Source organism: Tenebrio molitor, chromosome 3 (assembly GCF_963966145.1).
Source record: "Tenebrio molitor chromosome 3, icTenMoli1.1, whole genome shotgun sequence".
Taxonomy (NCBI): domain Eukaryota; kingdom Metazoa; phylum Arthropoda; class Insecta; order Coleoptera; family Tenebrionidae; genus Tenebrio; species Tenebrio molitor.
The window spans coordinates 15512663-15529594 of NC_091048.1; the positions used below are offsets into that span (position 1 = coordinate 15512663).

Below are 16932 nucleotides of genomic sequence, written 5' to 3' on the forward strand. Positions count from 1 at the left end.
AAATCAGTTTCGTCTAAAAATTATCCAGATGTTATATATGTATATGTATAATGAAATTTTCGGAATTTAGAAACAAAATGAAAAAATATACTATACCGGGTGTTATGGAAGTCCACGTAATAAATTTAATCGAAGGTTAAATTTTTCAATTTTACGAAAACTTCTTGCTTTGACAATTTCAATAAAATTCCCAAATTCAACGAGTAAAATTGTCTAAAGAAAAAATGTTTAAGTGAAAATTGGGAAATTTATCAGATATAAAAAATTAGGTCGTGTTAGTTTTCCAGAATACAAACATTAACGTTATGTTAATTATCTATTTATAATATGTACCTAGTTATTAAAAACACAATTTATTAAAAACAATTTGAGAATCTGACAGGAGTAGCATGCAATTTTAATCGTTTTTGACAGATGACAGAGTAGCAAGACGATTTATCAGCAATAAACATTTTTGATTGCACGTTTGATGTACGCGGGAATTAATCACCAATATAACTAATAGTTATTTTTATATTAAGTGCGCGAAGAGAATGTTTTTTGTGCATGAAAAGGTCTTTTACGCCGAGACGAAGGTCGAGGCAGTATAAGCCTTTGAATGCACAAAAACATCTTCGCGCACGAAATATAAACAATATTTTTTCTATAATTGATTCAAAAAATTGAAATCAAAAATTCAAATTTTTGAAGGAACTCTGAAGTTTCAATGCAGCGACCATGTTGCTAGGTAACTAATAAAAAACAGTGCGTGAAATGAAAAACGGAAATAGTCGTATGCGTGAAATTGCATTTCACACACTGTTTTGTATGGTTTCTATAGTTTCGATCTTACTAACAATGCAAAAAAATACACGTCAGAAAATGACCCACTTCAGGCACAGATAACCATGCGTGAATTTCAATTTTTTGAATCAATTATAGAAAAAATATTTTTTTTTACATATTGATCTTTTTTTAATCGAATATTTTTTTTTACATTTTTCTAGCCCCTAATTTGACACTTCGCTCATGGGATAATCATCAAATGAAACGAAAGAGTGAGTGAAAAAGTTTGTTAAATCAACAAGTTATATGTATGTAGAGAAAAATTGCTTTAAATGATAGAAATTTAATGCTAATGACTTTTGACTTTTGAAAAGTCAAAATGCCTCGACTGACAGAGCAAGATAAAGTTTTGATGCTTTCCAAATTAGAAGAGGTCCATACGAAGGGTTGCTACTCATTATGGGCTAAATAAAAGGACTCTTCTACAAGAAAGAAGAGGTGGGAACAAGATCATATTTTTTTTTTAAACGCTGTCAATGTCATCTTTAACCTAATCTGAAAATTACCCGTTCACACTGCCAAAATTTTGCAAAATCGTTACTTGATTTTGAATGTGTACGCGAAAGTTTTGAAAGCATGTGTACATCTCGAAAAGTTGTTCAAAATAGATCTTAGAATAAAAATTGTTGCAAGTGCAGGTTAAAGCTCAGATTTGTTTATATTTTCTGCTCAATCAAATTGAAATTCAATTTCGAAATTTTGCTATTTTGCACTTTTCCAGATTCCGCAATATTATCGGAAATTTTTGTATTATAAAACAAAAATGTTATGTAATTATGTTATTAATATAAAGTTTCATCATGTTTCTTTTTTTTAGAATTTTGTTCTGAAAATTCACAAGTTGATATAAAATCTCATTAGCATCAATTTTTTCCTACAACTTGTTTCGGTTCGATATGTTCAGCATAAACACTACTTTAGAATTTGTTTTAATGGCAAATTTGACGTATACCGAAAGTCACGTGAGAACTTATGTCAGTCACATTTTTAATGTTTAGACAAGCAGCGGCGGTAGTAAAAATTTTGTTAAATCAATGAATAAAACATTTTCCCCTATGGTGCGAACTTCTTGATAAGCACTGTACACTTCAGTAACATTAACACATTCAAGAAACACACATTAGACACACAATGTAACATGTAAAATTTGTAAAAACATAACTAATATGTAGTTTGAAGTCAACTTTATTCCTATCTATCCACTCATTAAATGTAAGATTGACAGAATCATCTTCCAGTTTTTTCTGCTTATATGGTTAGCACCTTTAAACTTTGTTCGCACGGATATTGACGTTTCTGCACTTACATTTACGTGCTTTTGTTAGATATTGTTGCGTTTTATGTATAAATTTTTCCAACTTAATGTTCACATGATTTCATCTGACATTTGTGATATTTCTTTCCAAAACACAACTTACACCACTCAATTTTGTAAAATGTACACTTTGAATGGACGGATAATAATTATTTCAGGTGTAGATTAGCACTGCACTATTACTTGGTCGTAATATCCGTAATAGTGTATGTATTCCGGCAAAATTGCCGTGCCGCCGGGTGGTGGAGGGTTAGAATCTCAGGTGTAGACGTTACCCCAATAAAAAATGAACTACCAGTAAATTCCTCAAATACATGTAATTTTTATAGTAAAACTTCATAAAGGAGATGGGAAAATGGTTGATGTATCGTGCGTTCATTTAAATTTATCCTCAAAGTTGGCGTTGGAGAGTCGAGTAAGAACGCACCACTCGTGTAAAAACGTAGATTTAAACAGCTGATCTGTGATCCTTTAATCGTATAGTACGTTCACAATCGACTCTTCAACGCCTACTTTGAGGATAAATTTAAATGAACGCACGATACATCAATGAAACCCCCGGTCCGAACGTCTGCAGAGTAGTTTCGCAAACAAAAGGTGACATGTGACTCAAGCCGTAAGTACGTAATACTACTTTTTTTTGCAAGAATCAGTGAAGAATGTGGCACTTTGGGACTAGAATTGTTTTAATCTTAACATACTAAATAGCAAAGTTTACATTCGCGCAATACTACATACAAAACCACTCGCATAGCGAGTATTGCTGCTATAGTCTGTCTCAGTTCTAAATTTCCACCAACACTGCATTCTACGTTAGAAATACAACCGGCAACATTGTTTGATGGAAAATATGTCAGGTTGTATTTATGAGGTTATCATTCAGTCTGTCAATTTTCGTTTTTACAACTCAAGATTTTACAATAAAGGAAAAAAACGGTGCCAACCTTTTTATCTCTTCGAAACATTTTACCTCGCATTTTACTATAATCTATTTCAAAATCAAAAATCCACCAACACTGCATTCTACCTCGAAAATACAACCGACAACGTCGCCAACTTTTGTTTTTAGTGTTTGCAAGTGTCAGAAAAAAGTGGGGTTATGAAAGAAAACTATTGACAGTTGTTTAGGTCGTAATCCATCGTGTTTTTTATTCTCATTTTATTACATCACTCAAAAGTTATGATACGGTAGCTGCCACCTTTTTGCATATAATAATTATTTTGTATTACGTAAATAAACTCAACAGTTCAATGTCAAATTTTGGCGGGAGGTTGGGCCAACCCAAAAAATGAAACTTATTCTAGGGATTTCTTTTTTTCTGCCAACATAATTCAGCAGGTGGTGGATTTTTGATTTTGAAACAGATTATAGAGCATTGTTCATTTTAGCCTCAAGTAAATTACGTTGTGTTTATAAAATAATTATGTTGCCAACTTTCGTTATAACAATCCCCAATTTAGAAATATTTTTATTTTGCCAACATAATTCAACAGGTGGTGGAAATTTAGAATTATTGAGACAGACTATACATCCTTCGATCACACTTCATTTATGTCTTTCTGAAAAAAACACATCAATTATGACTTGGGTTCCATTGTGCCTAACCTTTGATTCTAAAACCAACTAGGGTTCCATTGATGTAGAAAAATTTTTCGAATTCAACCTAATATGAAAAGTGTCGATTTTTCTTTAAGATTTAACATGAAAAGCCTGTTTTTGATCAAATTTTTGGTCGTTGTGATATTCACACACATTTTTTTTTATCCCGCTGGTGTGTTGTAGTCAAGTCTAAGTTATAATAATGCTTCTCCGAGATATTTCAATAAGTCCAGTCAGCTGCGGCTTCGCAAAAGGGCCACATCTAGGTCTCGGTTCTCTCGTCGGAGAAAGAGGTTAGAAAAATGTATGAGAGGCCGGCGTCCTTGTTACTGGGTCAAATGCTGTCCTCGTTTTCACTGGCGGCCCAAAGCGAGTTGTGCAAGTGCACAAATCGGCAATCGAAAGTGAACATATCTCTGTCCATTTGTATTACTCAATTGTGCGTAAACACATGTCGGGGACGTCCACCGTTCTTAATCGAGCATTTGAAGGGATTGTCGAATTTTTAATGGTTGGGCCGCATCAAACGAAATCAGAGTCCCACGTGCGTGCATCAATTCGGTATGTGGGCCACGGGGCCAACGACCAAAGCCACACGACCACCGAAACCACATCAACTGCATACTTTTCCAAGCGACGCCCTTGGGGAATTGCTGTACATATTTACCTATCAGGTAAACGATGTTAATTACAATTTGTTTTATCGTCCTGTGATGGAAACGATGAATCGCGTGGTGAAGTTCCCAAGGTTGTTAGGAGAGGGAGAAAAAAATCAGCAAAACTCAATGTTTCTCATAGAAGTGATAATTATGGTTGTAAATAAACATAATATGTACTTTCCTCTTCAGTCGAATATCAGTGACCCTCGTACTATTGATTTTAATTATCGAACCGTATGTTTATTTAAAACAGTCATAAATAATACGATCAGAATTGTTTACTTCAAATTACTTCTCTTTGTGTGCTCCGGTTGGCAGTATAATTAATGACAGGCCCCGTTATTACAATCAACGGGAAAATTACCACCATCAAGGGTGGACTCTGATTTTGGCCATCGCAATCCACAATAAATTCATTTGTTAAAAAAAAAGATTTCAACAAAGATAGATTCACATACGTAGGACATCCTTACTTATTTTAATTTTTTGGTTACCAACCAATTTCTTGGTTACAGGTTTTACAGTCAATTTTCGTCCCTTAACCGTGATTAAGTTAAACAAAATTTTAAACGACCGAAGATGGCTCGGTTAACCGGTGGCGTTTGCGCAGTATTGTCAATTGTACCGGTGGCGTTTGCGCAGTACATATTGTCAATTGTCATAATCATATCAGCTGTGGTTGTGGTTTGCACGTACACGTGGTTTCTTGCAAATACATAGTTGGAAGATTTCTAGCTTATTTACCTATTTTTGAGTTTAATTGTGAAAAAATGGAAAAGAGTGGTCGTTCCAAAAACTTTTTTTACCAATGAAATAAATTTATTGGTGATGTTGGTGGACTCCAACAAAAAAGTTGTCGAGTCAAAAAAAAACAGGGACTGTAACCAATAAAGAGAAAGCAAAAATGTGGGAAAAAATTACTCTTTCCTTTAATCCACAAACAATAGAAGGCATTAATCGGGATGTAAAAGTGTTAAAAGAAATGTGGACCAATTCGAAACGTGTGTGTGACGGTGAAAAACTACGCTTCAGACAAGACCAATTTGTATTAGGTTGGATATTTACGCCTCGAATTTCAAATTTTTAATCTGAAAATCTAATGCGCAGAAGCAATGTTACAATGTCACGAAAATAATGCTTACTTAACCAATATTTATCTAACCAAATGTTTGGTACATACTGAAAAACGGCATCTCGGTTAAAATATTGGTTAACTTTTAGCCACTGTTACTTAACCGGAAAGTTAACCAACCACTGAACAACTGACTTACAAAGAGCGTTGGCAAGAAAACAGGCTGCACGAACGCCAATGAATACAGCCTAATTTAATCTAACGAAAAATATGGAAATTTTCGCAAGCTATCCTTCACTTTTGGATGGCCACGATTGTACCTACAAGGAACTTGACTCAAATTTCCTAAATTATTTTATCTATTTTGCGGTCACAATAAACAATATTATGAAATCCAAATGGGTGTCGAAACACCTTTGTTTTAGATATGCAACTTTTTACGTTGTGAGACTGATAATAATAATTGCTTTGAACTGTTAGATATATGTACTACAAACCTTCAAACAAAACAAAACAAATTTTGGGACAAAATCTTGGAGTGCAATGTAATACGATCATATTTTCAAACATTTAATTTAATTAGTTCAAATTACAACAAACGATAATTCTAAGCAAATAACATTTTTTTATTGCCTTAAATTGATAGTAAATTTGCAATTTCAATTCGACTTTCAAATATTTGTGTCATGTTAGTGGTACCAACTAGCCTAAAAATCCCTGTATCTATACAGGCTGATTCATATACATACATAATATCATACAAACTTTAACAGGTAGTAGATTCCGACCCCTAGACATTCTTACAAAAATGTCTAGGTTCTAACGTTACAATTGTTGAAGATAAGGAATGTTGAAGAGTGTACTGTCACTACCACCACCACCTTTTAAGAACCGCAGATAAATGAAAACATTTTACGCTGCCGATGCCGGGGTGATTCGAAAGAATTGTTAATGAAACTAAAGCGACCTTTACCAATGTATTTTTTCTATACCAAAAATTGTTTGCTTTTATGACATTCATAACATTTGTTATACATTGGACGTAAAGTGGAATAAATAATTAATAAATTAGCGAAGAATGGCATTTACTAATACCGAAAAGACCGATATGGTAATTTTTGCCATTTTTTGATGTGTGACTCAATATTTTATTGTTAGGAGCCTTTTGAAATTGGAATCTGCCACTGGTTAAAATATGTATAAAACTATATATATGAATCACCCTGTATATAATATGTAAATAAAAAATAGAAAAAATAGTATTCCACTCGTTTTATAAGACTTTTTGTGGCACTCCTCTACGCTTGGTGTGCTACATATACGAGTAACTCTTGTGGAATTGTGAAGCTCTATATAATTTTATTGTGTCGAACTATGTCGAGCCGTTGAAACCGTCAAATCAGATGTCAACAGTCAAATATCTAATTATTAAATCTTAGCGTCAATTGTGAGTTCGACATCTTAGTTGTTTTACTTGTTTTACTTAGCTACTCATAATCAAGCTTAAGTTAATTTGACAGTTTTTTTGAAAATATCAATCATAGTGACAGTAAAGGTGCATTTACATTGACACTTTTTCAAACGACAATAGCAGACTGCCCAGGATTCCATGTCCCTCATTGTGTTACTATTTTTATTTATTATAATTTTAGAACTTTTACTCAAAGTGTCAAAATCTTCTAAAACAGACCTTTTGTATTTCTAAATGAGTATGTTTCATTTAAAAGAATTTCAGATTACATAACTGAGTTCTATAGAAAAATGTTTTACTATATAAAATCAAAAACATATAGATCTAAGGACAATGTATCCGTGTGTATGAAATCCTTACTTTCAATTTATATACATACTCGTATTTATCAAGAACTATCTACTGCAAATAAAACATGACTTATTGGTTTCGACATAGTCTCCCAAGAGAAATAATTTCAACTAGGTATCTAAAATAAATAAACATAAATGTCATTAACGACATTTTTTTCCTTTTAGATAAAGCTTTCTAAATTTATTTGCTAATGATAACTTTTGACATTAAAGCGGCGTCGACAGAAATAAAATCCTTGTTCGGTTATAACAACGTGACAGAACACAAAATTTAAACAAAAAACTGTAAAACTAACGATCACTAAATCCAAGCGTTCATGCGAAATTCAATACGTATATTAAGATATTATTCTTACGGCCGGTTTCATAATGTATTTTAAAAGCGGTTTTAAATTTAAAACCACCTTTAACTAAAAATTGTGTTTCATATTCATTAAAGGCGTCTTTAAATCCTTAAAACCCCCTTTAACTTTAAAAGCTCGTTGTCGGCCTTTTATCTCGTTAAAGGTGGATTTAAATGGGGAACATAACCTCAATTACATGACAAGTGACATTTCGCTAGGCTAGTGCATTGCCACAAATTGCTGTTTTTTTTTTTGTGAATTAGTAGGTACTTACCGAATAATTAAATCAACATTTCGGAAACTTATAGGTATTCAGAAAATAAAGATATTCCATGAATTCATTAGTTTTTATTGCTCAATTGTTTTCTTGCTAATTCAATCTAAGTCTAATAGGTAACAGTTTTTTCCTTTCATGTTCTTCTCTTTCCTCTCTTCTCTTTAAGTGTAGGATCTTATTTTATACAAGTTTTGTTTTAGATTTATAAAATTGCTCCTTCACTTGAAAGGTTGGATTTGGCATTTTTGGTCCCAATCTTTTATTAATCGGATGTTTTAATTTGGCGCTGCTCCACTAGCAAAATGTAAAATGCAGAATGTAAACAAAAATTAAAATACCTACTCGAAATACAATTCAAAGTCCGAGGGAAACAGTTGCGAGTTACCAAAACTTTCAAACGTTTACTGTAAAATTCCCTAGAATTCCCTAGGAAAATGACTACGTACACACGGTGAATGATTCGTTTTCGAACTAATGCAAATTTTAACTAATGTTTCGATAGTCCGTGTTTATGAAATGCAGTCTCCTTTATTTTAGATTTAAAGTCGCATTTACCTTAAAGGCGCATTTTATTAAAGGAGTCTTTAGGGTCGGATTATGAAACCGGCCGTTACTTTCAATGAAATATCTAAATATTGCGTTATTCACAAACCACTCTTTTTGGTTCGACAACAAAATTAAATGGGAGGATAAATTCTGTAGTTAATATATTTATAAATAAATCAATTACACATGATTGGTAATGAATATACTCGGAGGTGATACCTACATAACTTAAATCCGATGTCTTTGCATTTAATATAAATCATAACGGAAATAATGATTTTTCACGTTCGTTTCCTGAGATACATAACCGGAAAAGTGGTATATAACTACATACAGGGTGTCTCAGCTAAGACTTATCTCGGTTATTCTGCAACGGATTTTTGTGAAATTTAAAATGCAGATATTTTAGACAGTGAAAAGTAAAATCCTATCAATGCAAAATTTAGATTAAATTTTTAACAATATCTAATCTTTTCATTAAATTAGACAAGTGATTTAGTTAAAATTGGATGTGCAGACACCTATTTTTAATATTTAAAGGCCGGCAACATGTTGCCAATTGTTGCCTTGGTGTAAGGCCGCCTTAACAATCTAATAATAATTGCCCTTAATTTTCAATAAAGGAAACATGTGTGCAAATTACGTTTTTTAACTTGAGGTATGTAATTTTATTATTACTAATTGAACTTTCACAGTCTAAAATATCTGTATTTTAAATTTCATAAAAATCCGTTGGCAAATAACCGAGATACATACATATTAGACTCGAAAGTGTTAGATGAGACACCCTGTATAAACTTTCCCGGTTATATACCTAACTTGACATCTGTCAAGGATAACCTCAAAATTTACAATTAGTTAATGTTTTTTAAGACTTTGCCCAAACGAACACGAAAAACGTTATTCAATGTTCGTGCGCTGTCACTTTTCAGATATTCGGCCTGTTTTACATCACTCGCTGACGTCTCGTGCTTCAAATTTCGACCTCACATCTGAAAAGTAATCTGACTCATATGAAAATAACTATGTATTAGTTTTTTTGTATCTACTAAAAACAAATATATTTAATAGATTTTGTAACGCAACTTAAATTTCAGCTTATCTAGTCGAATCCAGACGTTTGTCGACTCTTCTACATTAATTTTTTTGGTTATCCACTTCAAACCATGATTATACCTGAATTGACCTCACCTTGATGTAAGATTAGCGCTTATCTACGATCTTCTAGACAGAGACTAAAATATCGCCAGAAACAAGATTAAATCACAAAGCAATTAAGGTAATAAACAACGAAGAAAAAAAATTTGAAAACAACACGAAAATTTATTCTTAGTCTATATTATGGCGCCTACGCAAATAGAGGAAAAGAGGTTATGTTTGATTAGCATATGTCATCTTGGTAAATGATTTATGGTTGATATATTTTAGTTTCGTAGAAATTTCGCAAAATCTGCACCTTCTATCAACAACCGAGGCGAAATTAACAAGTACCAAAAGCGACTACTTGATCAATACGCGAACAACGACGCCATTATGAACATTTATAGAAGTCTAGGTTAATGGCTTGCAATAACCACCAACCTAGTTAAACCGGAAATTCGCGTTCGCTAGAAAGTGAATACCGCCAGTTTACATCGCAAAAATATAAAAAAAAAAAGTGAAACATTAAAAAATGGCGGAACAAGCGGTCATCGATATGTGACAAAAAAAGCCACAGGTCATTCTATATCTTGCTCTAAATAGTGAATCACGCTAAAGTGTTTGCCAATTGCATCATCACCGTCAACAGTTTTGGCATTGGTGAAAAATTTTCGCAAATTTGCTAATAATTGAAGTTTGGCGAAAAAAAGTAATTGCCGCCGTTTTATGGCGAAAACAAGCAATTTTATTTTACAACATGGCTAATATTGTTATCTTTCTCTCTGGTTTTTATTATCATTTTGGTCTTGGCCCACTTTTGTGATGCCTTTGATTATCTGCTATTATTTTTTTAACGCTTTGCTTTTACTAAACCGACGCTAGTTATTGTCTCAAGTCTACATATTTTTAAATGTCCTATAAATAATCGTCCTTCTGGAGGCCGGCTATAGGTGAGTGCGAGTTTTTCGCTTATAAATCGTTTTGGGCCGGACCTACGCGAACGTAAATCATGGTGTGAGTTTCCCCCTTTATCTGGTATAGTAGGTCATGATTTGCATGAATCAAGCAGATAACGACGTGTAACCGGGGATCGACCAAGGCGAAAACAATTTCCACATGATGTCATCAACAATTTCGGCAAATTAACTATTTACTATCACGGGATCGGCTAAAGAAGTGTGTGTGGGTGGACAAACAAAAAAAATCTTACCTTTATTGGTGACGATGATACACAACCTCTTGAAACAACAACCGACGTTTTCGTTAAATACTAAATCACAAAAATTATAAAGCGCTACCGAATATAATAAACACTATCTGGTGGGTCTCGAGGGGATGGTTCCACTCAGGTCAGCTTTCCATCATGCAAGGCACCCTGCAACAAGCACGACAGTTACTATTAAACTCGTAAATATTTGAACAATATGCACGCAATATCAATGCAAACGATAAATGTCGGAAAACATTTGATAACGAGACCAGTTCTCCCCTGCAAGGCACACTGGAATTAATTTCGCCACATTTTTTTTTTGACGCAAACAGCTGGATAATATAAAACATAAACAAGATACTTTTTAGGTCACCGCTCTATTATCAGATAAAGCTGTTGTCGCTAGATAACGGCGTCCCCATTGTTCCAAGGAAGTATGCACATCGCTGCTTCGCTATGCGCTAAAGATCGGTCCGAATGCAGAGTGCTGCGGCACCGCCGGCCCGAGAGCATTGCCCACCTCGAAAGTACGCACACCAAGTCCATAAAAGAACAAGTTGGGCGAGTGTTTGTATTGTGGTAGTCCGGTGGAACGAACGATCGTTAACGTCAGTGGTAAAGTGGGACGGTGTTTCGATCGAGGTCATGCGGGTGTCGTTGATATTTACTGTTTTCATGTGATGCGGGTTCTTAATACTATTATTTTTTTAATAACCGAAATATTTCATTTTTACAAGGCGACTTAATAGGTGACACGGCCATTTTATGAAGATTACATTTTTAGACCGCACTCAACATTATTACAGAGACCTCCTGTTGGTTCCTCTAATAATAATGAAGGCTAGGAATTTGTGGCACGAAAACGTTCGATCAATTTCGAGGAAAACATGCGTGTGAAAAAAAAAATATAATTCAACGACCTCTAAAACGGGAAAATACATACATAATTAAGAATCAAACGTATTTGCTATAAAGATGTCGTATCTCAAAGATTTCTGTATGATCTTTACGGTTAATTTTTTTTTCTGGTAAACTTGCTTATTTCTATATCTTCGCCACCACTACAAGATTAACAATTCGTCATGTGGAATTACATGACAGTACTTTGGTATCGTAGTGTACCATTTCATATGTGAAGTTTCTAGCTTGCCAACTAATTTAATACACATACATAAGCGATGTTTGGTTCTATTACAATTAAAAATACAGGGCTTTCAATGATTCATACATCAGGTGTGCTGTGACTCCATGTATTTAAGGGTGACCGATACCAGCGTTGACTAGAGTGTATTTCATTAATTGCAAAGAACTCAGTTAATACGCAATCAATCGTCAAGTATCATACATCAAATTAAAGGTTTTTTAATTCTCCAGACCGCAGCGTTATACTTTTTTTATAAGAGAAAAAGATTGTCTGATGATATGATAAAAACCTAAAGTGCGCGGCTTTAATTCGATTTTTTATTACCTAAATTTCAATATTATGCTTCCAGATTTTGTAGAATGAATCTAAATAAGTTTACTGAGTCCGCTGCGTTGTGAAATTGTGGATGAAACATTTGGTTTTTTTTATATTGAGCTTAATGTAAAAGTTAAATTTTTCGTCTTCCAGGAGAACATTTCGTTAGAATATTTTGTAATTCTATACAATATATTTACCTTTACCTACTACATTAAATAATAATTAAAAAAAACAGAAGTTGTGGAAGTTATTCATTTATAAATTTGCGAATAAAAACGGTTTTAGTTCATCGCTTTTGCCACCAGAGGCAGTAGAGGCACATCTTTTCTCCGATTTCAAAACTACCTACCTGTTTAGGAACGGGACAAATTCGGGGGTTAGTTTGGGCCGCCGATCAGTTTTCAACCAGGAAATTTTATGACTACCCTGTCCCGGTATTATTCGAATTTCTTCAGAAATTCTAATATAAACTATGACCGTACAGAGCGAGTTAATTTTTGCTTTTTTTTTATGAAAATTAATTTTTGGAATTAAATATTAGGTTTTTTTAAAAATATGTACGTATAAAAATAATGAATAAATTGTTGTCTAATTTAGTCCGCACATTATTACGTCAACGTCATTAACATTATAAAAAATATATACCGGGTGTATTATGAAAAATCTTTGGTGCTGTAACTTCCTTATTTTTCAGACGATTTTAATAATTGATGTGTCAAGCAAAATCGTTTTAAATGGGCTACAATTTGAATTGATCCAATATTTGTTCTTGAGTTCTGTTTTTGACAAATGATAGTCAACTTTTTTTTTCAAATTGCACTATTACCTTTTTTTGCTCAGTTTTATAGAGATTTTTATTTAGAATATGAAAATGTAAACAACATGTTCATGCATAGAATCAAAAAGAAGAAATTAAAAAATAACGTTTTTTTTTTTAATCAAGCAGTCACATTAAACAGTAATAAAAGTGCATTCTAGACAATGTCTATTTGACTCCGTCGATAACAGAAATGATTTAGTAACAAGAATCGTAGCAGTATGTGAACAAATACCACCAGAATTTTTATTAAACGCCGCAATAGGCGTCAGTGGAAGCTGTCGAATGTATGTACCTTAGAGAGAATGGAGGTAATTTCGAACATTTGCTATAGTAAAGTTATGGTTACTTGATTTTTGGAAATTCAATTTTTTTTAATTAAAAACAAATTTTTGATTTTTTATTTTAATGTTTGTGTTTCAGAAGATAAACATCTATCAGAATAAAAATAAAAAAATATACAGTGCAACTTAAAAAAACAAAGTTAGCTGCGGTCTGTCAAAAAATATAATGTCAAAAAAAAATTATAGCATGTCGAGCTATAGTGTTTCTAAAACGAATTTTGTTTGATGTATCATTTATTAAAATCGGATAAAAAATAAGGAAGTTATAGCACCAAAGGTTTTTCATAATACACCCGGTATAACAAATTAAGTACAGAAATATTGATTTATAAATTAAAGTATGATCGTATGAAAAGTTTTGTGCGTTGTGGAGTATGCAGGTAGGTATATGTATAAATCACAAAAAGAAATCGCGAATTGGTAATTATCTACTCCTTCGCGAGACCAGTAGTTCCATTGCAAAATAGGTGGATTTTTGGTGGTCATTTGAATGTCACAATGACGTGAGAAGTATAAAATTACAAGAAAAGCTTTCTTTTCTTTTACTAAAGCAATCAAAGTATTGAATTGATCTCATCAGTTCATCATGTAAAAGAAACTTTTAAAAAACGCAAGCCATTGCTCAAATCGTTGATAACTGGCTGCGACTTCGCAGGTAATAAACTGGATATACATACAGCAGCTATACCGCAGATCAAAATCACTCATTTGACAAGAAAATCGCTACAAAATTGTAACAATAAATATCACTTTTGTAATAAATGAATTGGAGTAGATAGAGAGTGATAGAATGATAGGAGTAATAAATTAGTGAATTAAAAAAATTAAAACCTGTATTTCTTTTTTCTTGTTTTTTGCCTAATACTTTACGGAATTAGAAAAAATCTTGTATGTAATTCGTTGCAAAAACATGTCTTTTTCGCATACGACGTCTAATGTGTCTAATGCGGAAAAGACATTTATTTATGGGCGTGAATTTTGGGACTTCATATTATTGGACCATTTTAATCTATTATAATATTAATAATTTTATTATTCGACAATTTTCCAGAAGAAAATTATGTCTTACATTTTTAGACAAAATAAGAAATGTATTTATTGTTTGTCTGATAAACCAGATTAAACCATAAAACTCCGAGAACCTTTCGGTAAGGGCATGGAAACGGTCAGAGCCTCAGGGCTTATTATTTCAGGTAAAAATTCAGTTTGGTTTCCATACTTATCTATATACTCTACTGTGTATTAGTGGCTGCGTTATAAAGGTGGCAAAACTGAAACACTTCGCCAGTATCGGTCACCCTTAAATTCAGACACAGCCTTCTTGTCAGACGAATCATTTATGAAATCCCTGTACAAAATGATCAACAAAAAAAGAAAAACGGACCGCTATGGAAAACAAAATTTCTGAAAATGTGCGATGTAAGTTAATAAACTGTCGCTTGTCAATACTGACATTTCTTTTTTTAAATAGTCTTCACTCAAAAACACAAGAATAGAATCCTATTTTCAATATGAAAACGAACTTTATTGAAGTTTCGGAAAAACCTTTCTTCATCACGAATAATTTTGAAGCTATGCCGTACGTTTTCAGAAGTTTTATTTTCCATAGCTGCCGCTTATCTCTTTTTTTTCAGACAAAGACTCGATTACACCCTCAAATCCTCGACTTGATACATCATCATACATATTACATCATTCTAGAAAACGTCACGACGTGTGCCTCCGTTTGACGTGCATTAAGACAGAATATTATTATCTTATTACGACTTGATTAAGCCGAGCTCTTTTGATGTTTTTGAAACATCTTTACATATTAATGACCTTTGTACTTTCCATACAGTCTCATAAGACAAACTGGATGTTTTACTCATGTAATTCCTCCTTCAGGCGGTTTAGGGTGATCAAGGTTGGCTTTTAAGTTTTAACAAGGTGTGAGACTTAATTCCGTTCTTTCATTATTCATTTTAAATTAAAAACGTGTGTTGTAGGAGTACAATATATGCTCAAGTTCTGAATCTCACATTAAAAACTTTCTCCTCGCGTAAGCCTTAAAAATTGCATTCTTTTAAAAATGTTTCACCAAAAGCAAACAGCAATGTAATTATGCATTTTGAACTTAAAGTTGGTCAGTAAATACGTATAACAAAGTCGGCCAATGCATTTTAATAGCTTTTCGCTTAGTGCTCGTCATTTGTTTCAAAAGTTAGTGTTATTTTTTTTTATGTGAAGTTATAATTATACTTGTGATACATTGTTCTTTTCAGAATTAAAATCTCTGTCAGAATTACTTAACAAAAGTATGTAATCCCATTTGAAAGAAAATATTTTGAGTTTAGTCTTTTCATTTTAACATTTTTGCTTTGAACAATTTTACTCGTTGATATCTGGGCATTTTTTTTCAAAGGTGAAACCCTCGAGCTAAAGCTATCGGGTGTAACCAGAATAAAAATTCCCAAATTCAACTCGTAAAATTGTCACAGCGAAAAGTTTTCGTAAAATTGAAAAATTTATCCGATAACAAAAATTAGGTCTTGTTATTTTACCTTCGATAAAACGTCAGTAATTTCGCAAGTAACAGGTGGTCTTGACTTAATCAATTTGGAACTTATCAATCCGCAGTTATTTAGACTAATCTACTAACTGTTAATGCTTTCAAAATGTTCAACGAAGATTCAGGTTTATTTTGAAAATCAATCTGTCGGATTGCATGTAGAGAGAACATTACCCTCACCAGCCTTAAGAAAATTTAGTCTATTAAAATAAAATATGTGTAAGAAATTTGGGTGCATGGCCATCAGATCTAAACCCCTACGACTTTTTTAATAAAATTTACTTAAGGGATAAAATTTACATTTTGGCGCAGCCACACCAGAAATTCTTAAAATTTTAATCATATTAGTCGAATCTCAACGGGATGTCCACAAATTCCTCCTCACATATTACTCAAGCAACAATGAACGCTAGTACGGGTTATTCTAAATGATTGTAGTCGAATTAGGCCATGTCCATGTTATTAGAGTTTTGCCGCTTTCATGTGAACTGTCAGTTTTGTCGCTGTCACTGTCATTTTTTAGGTGAAAAGTGCGGTGATGAGATTTTTATTTATTTTTGTTAAATTAACGATTGAATCTAGAAATATTGAGTTGTTTTGCAATCAATTTTAAAAATATTGAGTTGTTTTGCACCCAATTTAACTCCCGTGTGTGAACGGTGTGTACTCACTTATTCACATCATTTTGATGTTTTTTTTTTTATGTGAAGCGGCAACCATAAATTTTACATTCAGTTTTCGCGCCTACTTCAACTACAATCATTTAGAATAACCCTGTATAACTGCAATGTTTGGTAAAAATCATGATCTTAAGATATTTTTGAATTCAAAATTTGAAATTTGAATCTGAAAATTTTGATTGATAACGTTATTTTTTAATATCTACTTTTGTTCGATACCTCCTAGAAAGTGAGTCTGTATCCATAGTTATCAGTGAGTGAAAGTT

The 16932-nt window shown here is 32.8% G+C and overlaps 1 protein-coding gene across 2 annotated transcripts in view; it reads right to left on the minus strand.

Moving 5' to 3' along the window:
• Positions 1 to 16932, minus strand: part of EcR (Ecdysone receptor) — an 89225-nt gene that overhangs the window by 46771 nt on the left and 25522 nt on the right. For both annotated transcript variants that reach the window (XM_069041679.1, XM_069041676.1), the window contains exon 2: positions 10813 to 10977. The gene's annotated coding sequence lies outside the window, so the exon portion shown is untranslated. The remainder of the gene's footprint in view (positions 1 to 10812; positions 10978 to 16932) is intronic.